This window comes from Chenopodium album, chromosome 16 (genome assembly GCF_948465745.1).
Source record: "Chenopodium album chromosome 16, dcCheAlbu1.1, whole genome shotgun sequence".
NCBI classification, from domain to species: Eukaryota; Viridiplantae; Streptophyta; class Magnoliopsida; order Caryophyllales; family Amaranthaceae; genus Chenopodium; species Chenopodium album.
In genome coordinates, this window is record NC_137849.1 from 11332156 (window position 1) to 11341233 (window position 9078).

Genomic DNA, 9078 nt, shown 5'->3' on the forward strand with positions numbered 1-9078 from the left:
GGTGCTGTAATCAACTTCTGTTTCAAGAGTTGGAATGCTTCTTCACACTTGTCATCCCACTCGACTTTTTGTCTTTCTTTATTAGAGTGGTCATAGGTTTAGCAATCTGATGTGTCTATTTTATATAGTATTTTACCCCCGTCCCTTAGTCATAATTTGTGTTTTCTAGTGTTTACGTAGTTTTGGTTGAGTTTTGTAGGGAATTGCATTTTTGGAGCATTTTCCTGGGAGTTTATAGAGCGACTACGAGCATTGGAGGAGCACGACCACTTTTCATAGCCCAAGGCCGGTTAGAGTCATCGAGCAGGGGATTAAGGACTCGACATGTGAAATACCGAGCATTGGACACTGAGTATTCAAGCCCCAAAGTGGAAATCCGGAGCGGGCTAGGAAGTGAAGCCCAATCCAAGTCCAAGCATAGCCGGGCCCGATCGGGCAACCTTTGGCTCGATCGGGCGGCTGCCCAGAATTAGAGAGCGAAGAAAAAGGCGGGCCCGATCAGGCGGTGCCTCGCCCGATCGGGCGCGTGTCTCGAAGAGCTTGTTTCCAACGATTTTTACTTAGTTTCTAATTAGGATTTTAGGAGCTTAGTATAAATATGTTTTGGGTTGTTTTTATACAATTACTCTCTATTATTCTCTCTGAACCTCTTTTACCTCTTCTCCTAGATTTTCTCTCACTACTTAGTTTTATTTCCTCTCTTATTTTCTCTCTCTATAACTTTATACTTTGTTCTTGATTCAACTCATTATTTCCGATAATTTTGGTAACGATTTCTTCTCCTTTAATTTCAGTAATTTAATCTCTTTCTTTGATCATGTCTTGTTTAATTGTTTTGATTAGTTTAGATTTAATTATGTGTGAGTAGTTTTCTTTCTAGGGTTTATGGGGATGCATAAATAATATAAAGGGGTAATTTATTGTTGTTGATTGTCAATGCTTAATTAATTTCCTATTGATTGATTTAATGCTATGCAACTTGATTTGCGCAGGTCTTTTATGTATGAGTTTAGCAATATTGATTTGAGATTCGAGAGATGAGAATTGATATTTAGGCTTAGTTTCAATAGGCAGGTTAATTTATAAATGGTTAAGTCGAGATTCGAGAGATGAGATTTAATACCAGTAGATTAATTCTGTGATTGTAATACGTAGCGAAAGCCCTTTATGATCTGGTTAATTGATGCATTGATGATTAATTATTATGTTTTACCCTGGAATATTATTTATTGGTGAACCTATGCCCTAGGTCTTTTATTCATTGATTTTCTTTATTCTTATTCTTCCCTACTTTTACTCTCCTTAGTTAGATTCCTTTCACCATAATATTATTTTATTACTTAATAATTTAGATTGCTTAGATTAATTAGGAAGAGAAAGACTTGTTTCCCTGTGGATTCGACCCTACTTCCCTACCTGCATTATTTAGAGGATTTAGGAATTACTTTTCATTGGGTGATACGACTTTAGCCTGTCAAAATTTGGCGCCGTTGCCGGGGAAACGATTTTATTTTTATTTCTAATTGTTTTTGTAGTCTAGATTATTTTCCTTCGTCCCAAAGAACGTGAGTTCTTTGGGACCTTTCTCATATTTGTCGTCTAGTTCTTTGTTTATGCCCAGGTGTTCCAAATCAGGTTATATTCCACTCGATCCTGAGATCGAGCGCTCTTTCCATAGACAAAAGAATCTTTACAGGAAAATCCTGGCGGGTTCTGGGGATAGCGATAATCACAGAGACCCTCCAACTGATTCTAGTGATTCAGAAGTTCCTTCAGATTCAGAATCAGAGATGACAACACTTAAGAAGCTTAGAGATTATTCGCAGCCGTCGCTGACCGATTTTCCACATCTCAATCCCACTCCGGCTCTTGATGGAGTGCAATTTGAGATTAAACCCTAATTTATCACGATGATAGAAAGGAAGCAATTCAGTGGAGCTTAGGGTGAAGACCCAAATCTTCATATTGCAGACTACTGTCAATATTGCAATACCATCAGGCAAGCGGGAGTCACACAGGATCAAATCAGGGAGATCCTTTTTCCTTTTTCTTTATGTGGAAAAGCTACATTGTGGTATAATGGATTGAATAGAACTGCACTTGGTATAATTAATTGGGAAACTCTTGTTTTGAATTTCTATAATAAATATTACCCTGCAGAGAGGACAGCTTTGCTAAGGAGCGCAATTCAGAACTTTGCCCAAGAGCCAGATGAAACTTTATATGAGGCTTGGGAAAGATTTAAGGATTTGCAGAGAGAGTGTCCCCACCATAATTTAGCACAGTGGCAGTTGATCCAAGCCTTTTATAATGGGATTGGAAATTCATCTAGAACAATTTTAGATTCTGCAGCTAGTGGGAGGTTTATGAATCTTAATGTTGATGATGCAGGTCAAGTTATCGAGGATATGTCAATTCACAATTCCCAATATGGGAATCCTAGAGGTTTTGCTAACAAAGGGAAACATAGTGTTGACTCTGTATCCTTTTTGCAAGCTCAATTAACCTCTATTTGTCAGAAATTAGATAATTTTAGCACTGCAAATATAGCTAATATTTCTGCTATTAATAATAATTCTAATGATGCCTTCTGTGAAAATTATGGAATTATAGGTCATTGGGAATAAGATTGCACGAGTTCCGTGGAGCAAGTTAAAGCCTTTCAAGCTTATAGGCAGAATGACCCATACTCCAACACCTACAATCCTGGGTTCCGAAACCATCCATATCTTTCCTAATGGAGCACCAATGTTCAAAACCTGCCACCTCCACAACAATCACAGGCACCACAACAACCACAACAGAAATATTACCATCCCAATGTTAGCCAGAAAAACCAACCACAACTACCCTCCTTATCTTCTAACCCTGCTTTGACAGAAATTAGAGCGATGCTAGCTAGTATGCAAAAGCACATGGAGAGTAGAGATGCGCAAGTTGATTCAATCATAGCCCATAATAAAATTGTAGACAATAAAATTGCGCAAATTTTCTCTACTCTACAAGCCCATCAACAGGAAGCCCTACCATCGCAGCCAACCAGACCTACAGATCAAGTTTTTGCAATTACTTTGAGGAGTGGTTCACACTATGATGAGCCCCCTATGCCCAGAGATGATGAACCTGTTTTAATGAAAAATGCCAATCTTGATTATGTTAAACCAAACACTGTTGCTAATAGCCCTACACGGCTCAAGAGTAGTATAATATTTCTGATAATACATTGCAGGGTACAACTCCAGGGAAGGTAGCAGCTCCAGACAAGAGCAGTAATGCCCCAAAGCCAGTTATCAAACTTCCATTCCCCAATCGACATTTAAAAACAAATTTGGATAAGCAGTTTGGTAAGTTCCCGGAGATGGTGAAAGATTTGCAGGTAATGGTTCCTTTTACAGAACTAATCACACAAATTCTTGCATATGCTAAATTTATGAAGGAAATACTGACTAGAAAAAGGTCTATTAGTGAGGTAGAGATAGTCGCTTTTACTGCAGAATGTAGTGCCGTACTACAAAATAAATTTCCACCTAACCTAAAAGATTTACATACGTTCCAAGAGTTTTGGTGCGTAATCTCAAGGCATATACGTTCCAAGAGTTTTGGTGCGTAATCTCTTTCACTTTACGTTATTTACATATTATTAAACTTGGTGATGACTCTCAAACCATAACACAATCAAACTTTATAATTATTCAAACAATTAAACATACCAATTTAATTCTTGAATAATTAGTGACCACATAATATTTAATGTTGAACCCGTTTTAAATCTACCTCACTATCAAAGACACCTTAAACGCGTAGTGCGCCAAATTTCCTATCCCTCGGTGTTAGAAACACCTTAAGTGCACTAAGGCACCAAAATATAATTTATTCCTCGTGTACAAAGACATTTAAATAGCTCTTTCCTCATGCTTATAGCATCAATAAAAATTATATGAACCATAATAAAATTCCTTTTTAATATTCCAAACCAAATTAAACATTTAGTTTAATTAAACATGCTCTCTATCATGCCAATAATAAAAGTGTGGTTCATATACAACATGCCAAAATAATTATTTTCAATCACTAATCCATCACAAATAATCCATACTTCATAATTCAATCACTTACATCAACTAAATAATAAATTCCAATCAAAATTTATCATGATACTATTTGGAATCAATTATTCAAAGCCTAGCATGTTCCTACATCACCAAATAAATACCAAGTACGCGAACGTACCTTGAATATGATCTTAATATCGCCAAGATTATATGAAATCACTCACTTGGAATTTTCCTACAATCCAAAATAACATGGCATTAAAATCTACTCCACACAAATTTCCGGCAATATATACTCTTATTAAATTCATAATTTATTATTTAAAAGAAGCTGAAAATTAATTTAAAACCCCTTACTTTAATCCCAATTAATGGGTAGTCAAAATTTCCTTCAAGAAACTTAATTTTAGCTTACTAACAAAATTTCCAGCAATATTAAATCATTAAAACTTGCTGTAAATATGCTTTAAAACCCTCAAATCAAGGATTTAAACCACCCTAAATCATATTCCTTCAATATTCAATTATTTACAAATCAAAGGGTTTCAATTTTGGGGCTTTTTAATTAAAATCAAAATCTGAAAATTTATTTACATACTATCTTAAATCAAACATCATGAAAATCATCACAAAATTCATAATTAATAATTAGATTTAGGATTAAAGCAAAAGAATTAAAAAAATAATTTTTTTTGAATAGGGTCGCTGGACAGCAGCCACGGCACCAAGCCGGCTGCTGCCGTGCTACTGGTGGCGCCGTTGCTGTTGCTGGTGCTTGCTGGTGGCGCGGTGGCCCGCCGGTGGGCATGGTGGTGGCCGGTGGTGGTCCGACAAAATGGGAAAGGGGAAAAAGAAAGAAAAAGAAAAGAAAATAAGAGAGAAGAGAGAGAAAATTTACCTTGGGTATTCTCCACTCTGGGGGCAAAGTTTAACTTGCTCATGTGTTGAATATTTATACCCCTTTTTTTCTCTAGAAACTCTCCTACCCTTGAATTCTCTTTCTATCCTTACTAATCCCTTTCCTAATAAAACTTGACTTTTATAAAATTTTCCTTTTATAAAACTTTCCTAAATTATTCCCAAACTTATTAAAATAAATAATTAAAATGCCATAAATAATTCATTTCGAATTATTTAAATACTTCACAAACTACTTATTTAAAATAAAATGCGTATAAAAATACGGGGTATTACAATTTAAAATATAAAAGAACCCTTATTGCTATAAGTTTTATCGGGTAGGAAACACATAAATCCTTAGGGTTAAAACTGTTCTAGGTACGGATCCAAGGGTTCAGGCTGGCACGAGCTAGGTTCAGTTGACGACCTGCGCAAGGTAACACACGTAAATTGCCCTCGGGGGTGGCTCAAGGAACCCCCCACCGATGCCTAAGTTAGAATGTGTTAAGAGAGAGAAAGTGTACTTAGAGAGATAGATGATGTAATAGAATATGTGTCTCACCTCTTTTTCATTGCATTTTATCCCTTATTTATAGGTGTACGATCTCCTTTGTGGAGAGTCCTACTTGGTCAGGCTATTGGCTGACTCTGTCGGGCTGTTGAGCCCTTCTGATTGTTCTTCTAGTGATGAGTGCGTACCCCGAGAGTGGAGCTAGGAGCCCGGTGATAGCTCAACGGGAGCTATCTCGTACAACTAGCCCCTCAAGAGGTGGTATGAGGTTACTCGTGCCGACTCGTGTCTGGATGCTGCCGCCCTCTCAAGATGGATTCAGATGGGAGGGAATAGCTCAGTAGGAGCTATCCCATATAACTAGCCCCTCAAGAGGTGGTATGAGGTTACTCATGCCAGCTGTTTTGAATGTACAATTCTGTCAGTGCTGCTCAATAGGTCGTCTGACTAAGTCTTCCTACATACCTCTAGCCCCTCAAGTCTCGAGATTTGTTATACAATTTTGAGGCTTAAGGTGATTATGTAAAGTGTGGAGTTGAGGTGTGATTTTGTGTGATGACGACGCTTGACTTTACTTAAGGGAGTTTCTCTTACTCCCGCTGAAATCTGAGAAATGACGAACTTGCTGGGAGGAATTTCGATCACTCCCACTGAAGTCCAAGAAATGACGAATCTTGCAGGAAGGAATTTCGATCACTCCCGCTAAAGTCCGAGAAATGACGAACTTGTAGGGAGGAATTTCGTTCGCTCCCGTTGAAGTTTTTATTTTATTTTTATTTTTTTTTGGTGGGAATAGTGTTTTGCATGAGTGGGACACGGGTTGGCCATTTGAGGGTCAGTTTATTTTTACTGAAGTGACATGGTGGTTCGGCTTTATTGCCCATTTACTTCTCCATTTAATTCACTGTCCCCCACCCCCCCTATTTTTTTTTACTTTCTTCACTTTTCATCTTCCGCTTTCATTTTTCAAATTTCTTGCATTTTGTCTTCCTTGCAGACGCTCGTTGCTCCTCCATTGTTGCTGTAAGTTTTCTTCTTTCTCATTCTCTTTCGTCATTGTCTTTGTTCTGTTTTTCTGTTTTGCTTACTTATTTTCTCCCGCTCTTCGTTCTTCATTGCGGTTTCTTTGATTTTTTGACTGTAGTTTGAAACTGAAGGATTTATGTCTTCGTCGTGTGCAATTACTAGATATATAAATGGATCAAATTATGGGAATAATGAAATTCGTACATTTGGGTCGTCGTTTTATCATAGCTAGAGGTACTAACGATCTTTGAGCTAGTAAAATAGCCCAAAGCCCAATTGGAAGGATCCTATAAGGTCACACAAAGGGTCTAGATCGGGCACGAGAGGACAAGGCCCATGATGGACCTCATCCTCTAGTATAGCCGGCCATATGGAGTAAGGTTGAGGGTTTTGGGCTTCCTAACCCTAGTCTAATTATAATGGGATTATAAATAGACTAGGTGCCTAGGGTTTGCTAAGCAGTAAGCAATTATCTGATCAGTGAGATCAAACCCTAATTAGCAAACACGAGACCAAGCCCTCTCAAACTCTCCTCTCTCTCACGGCACTCTCTCTCCTCCTCGGCGCCAGTGTGGTGGTTCGTGGTGGTGGTGGATCGTGGTGGTCGGCTTAGTCCATTAAAGGCGGTGATCGCGGTTTTCCTCAATCACTCGACCAATCTAGTATTGGTGGATGGCTCGTTCGAAGCTCGTGGACTAAGTAGAGGAGCAACGCTTGGGGCTCTATTCTCTCCCTGATTTGTCAATCAAATTGCTACGTGGAATTCACGCTTCAAAGGTATGATTATGTGTCTTGTGTGTTATGCATGTGATCTTGGGATTAGGTACTTGATTGAATATGATTCATGTTTTTCCGCTGCGTAGTACCTATAATCTCCTACAGTGGTATCAGTTAGCCTCTTGCATGAACGCGCTTGATCATATTAATACGATTAATTTGAAGTCCATGTTAATTTTATAATCAATTAAGAGGGAGAAATTAATTTAATTATGGTTCAATAGTTATATTTAATGTGATTAAACTTTTGGAATTGATTAAATGCGATTTAATTATGTTCAAAATACCCATGAAGAGGACCGAATTCAGCCCTAAAGTATTCGAAAATTTCGAACCCTAGAACCCTTGTTTCGGATTTTCGAAAATCCCTAACCCTAGTTTTCGAATTTTTCGAAAATTCAAAGCCTAAATATGATTTTGTGCTTGATTTTTGATTTAATTCGATTTGTTTTATGATTCATAATTTTAATCGGATTGATTTATGCATAAAAATGTTTTATGTGTGATCATCGATTTAATTTTAAGAGTTAGAATTAAATTGGGATTAATTTTATGATGAACCCTAATTTTAAAGTTGAATGATGATTTAATTTTAATTTTTGGACTGATTTGATTTAATTTTATAAAAGTTATTTTAATTAAATTAAAAAGACAAAAAAAAAAAATAGTTTTAAGGCCGGCAGCCGCGGCTGGGTGGTGTAGCCACGGTGGCTGCTGACCTAGTGGCAGTCCAAGAGGGAGGGGAGGGCGGCGGTCCAAGGTGGCTGGGGCAGTAGCTGTGCAAGCGTTGCACGCTGCTGCTGTGGCTGCCACTGCTACGGGGTGCTGCTGCCTTGTGGTAGTGGCCAGCACCATGCAGTCACAGTTTTTCAAAAAAAAAAAAAATCTGTTTTTGAAAAATTATTTCAAGATAATTAAAAAATTATTTTGGGATAAAATCGGTTTTATTTTGGATAAAATCTTTTATTTTAGGATAAAATCAAATCTTGCAAAAGTTGTTATATTTGATATTATCCGTATTTAAAGTTGTTAAATTGGTAGTTATCCATAATTAAAGTGGTTAATTTTGGATAAGATTGATTAGGATATTCTGAGCATATTCCAAAAGGATAATAATTGATTTAAATAATGTGATTATCCCATAATTAGATTAGGATATAATTTTAAAATTATTTGATTGGCTAATAATTAGGATAGAATCTCCTAAAGTTGTTAGGATAATCATGGAAGATTAAATATGATTTATCTTTCTAGATTAAAATAAGATTTGATTCTATCTCATGCCTAATTTAAATATATGATATTTTATGATTGGTCATGAATAATATGCGATATTATCTAATTATGATTAAAATATAAGATATTTTAGGAAATGCGTTGCCTTAATTATGAACATTTGATGTTGTAGTTTAGACAAGCATGTTGAGTGATTTATTATATGGCACTTTTATATGATATTATGTTGCTATATATAGACTAGTATGGCCCATAGATTATAAAATACGATCTGCGCATCGTGATGTATTTTTGTAATCTAAATACGGTCTGCGTACCGTTAAGTATTTTTGTAACTTTTATTTAAAGTAAATAGATTAGTTATTTAAATAGTGTTAGTCCGTAGAAGCTCATGAAGTGAAGGCCCAAAGGAGCAAGGTGGATGGAGATCCATGATGATTCAAGTGGGAGCTTTTCATTTCTAGTTTTCTTAGGACTAAGGGGCCATACTATGTCGTGTTTTATTGCATTAGTAGATTATGCATGTTAGATTTTATTTATGTTGATTGATGATGCGCTAGAGTTCACTAAATAATC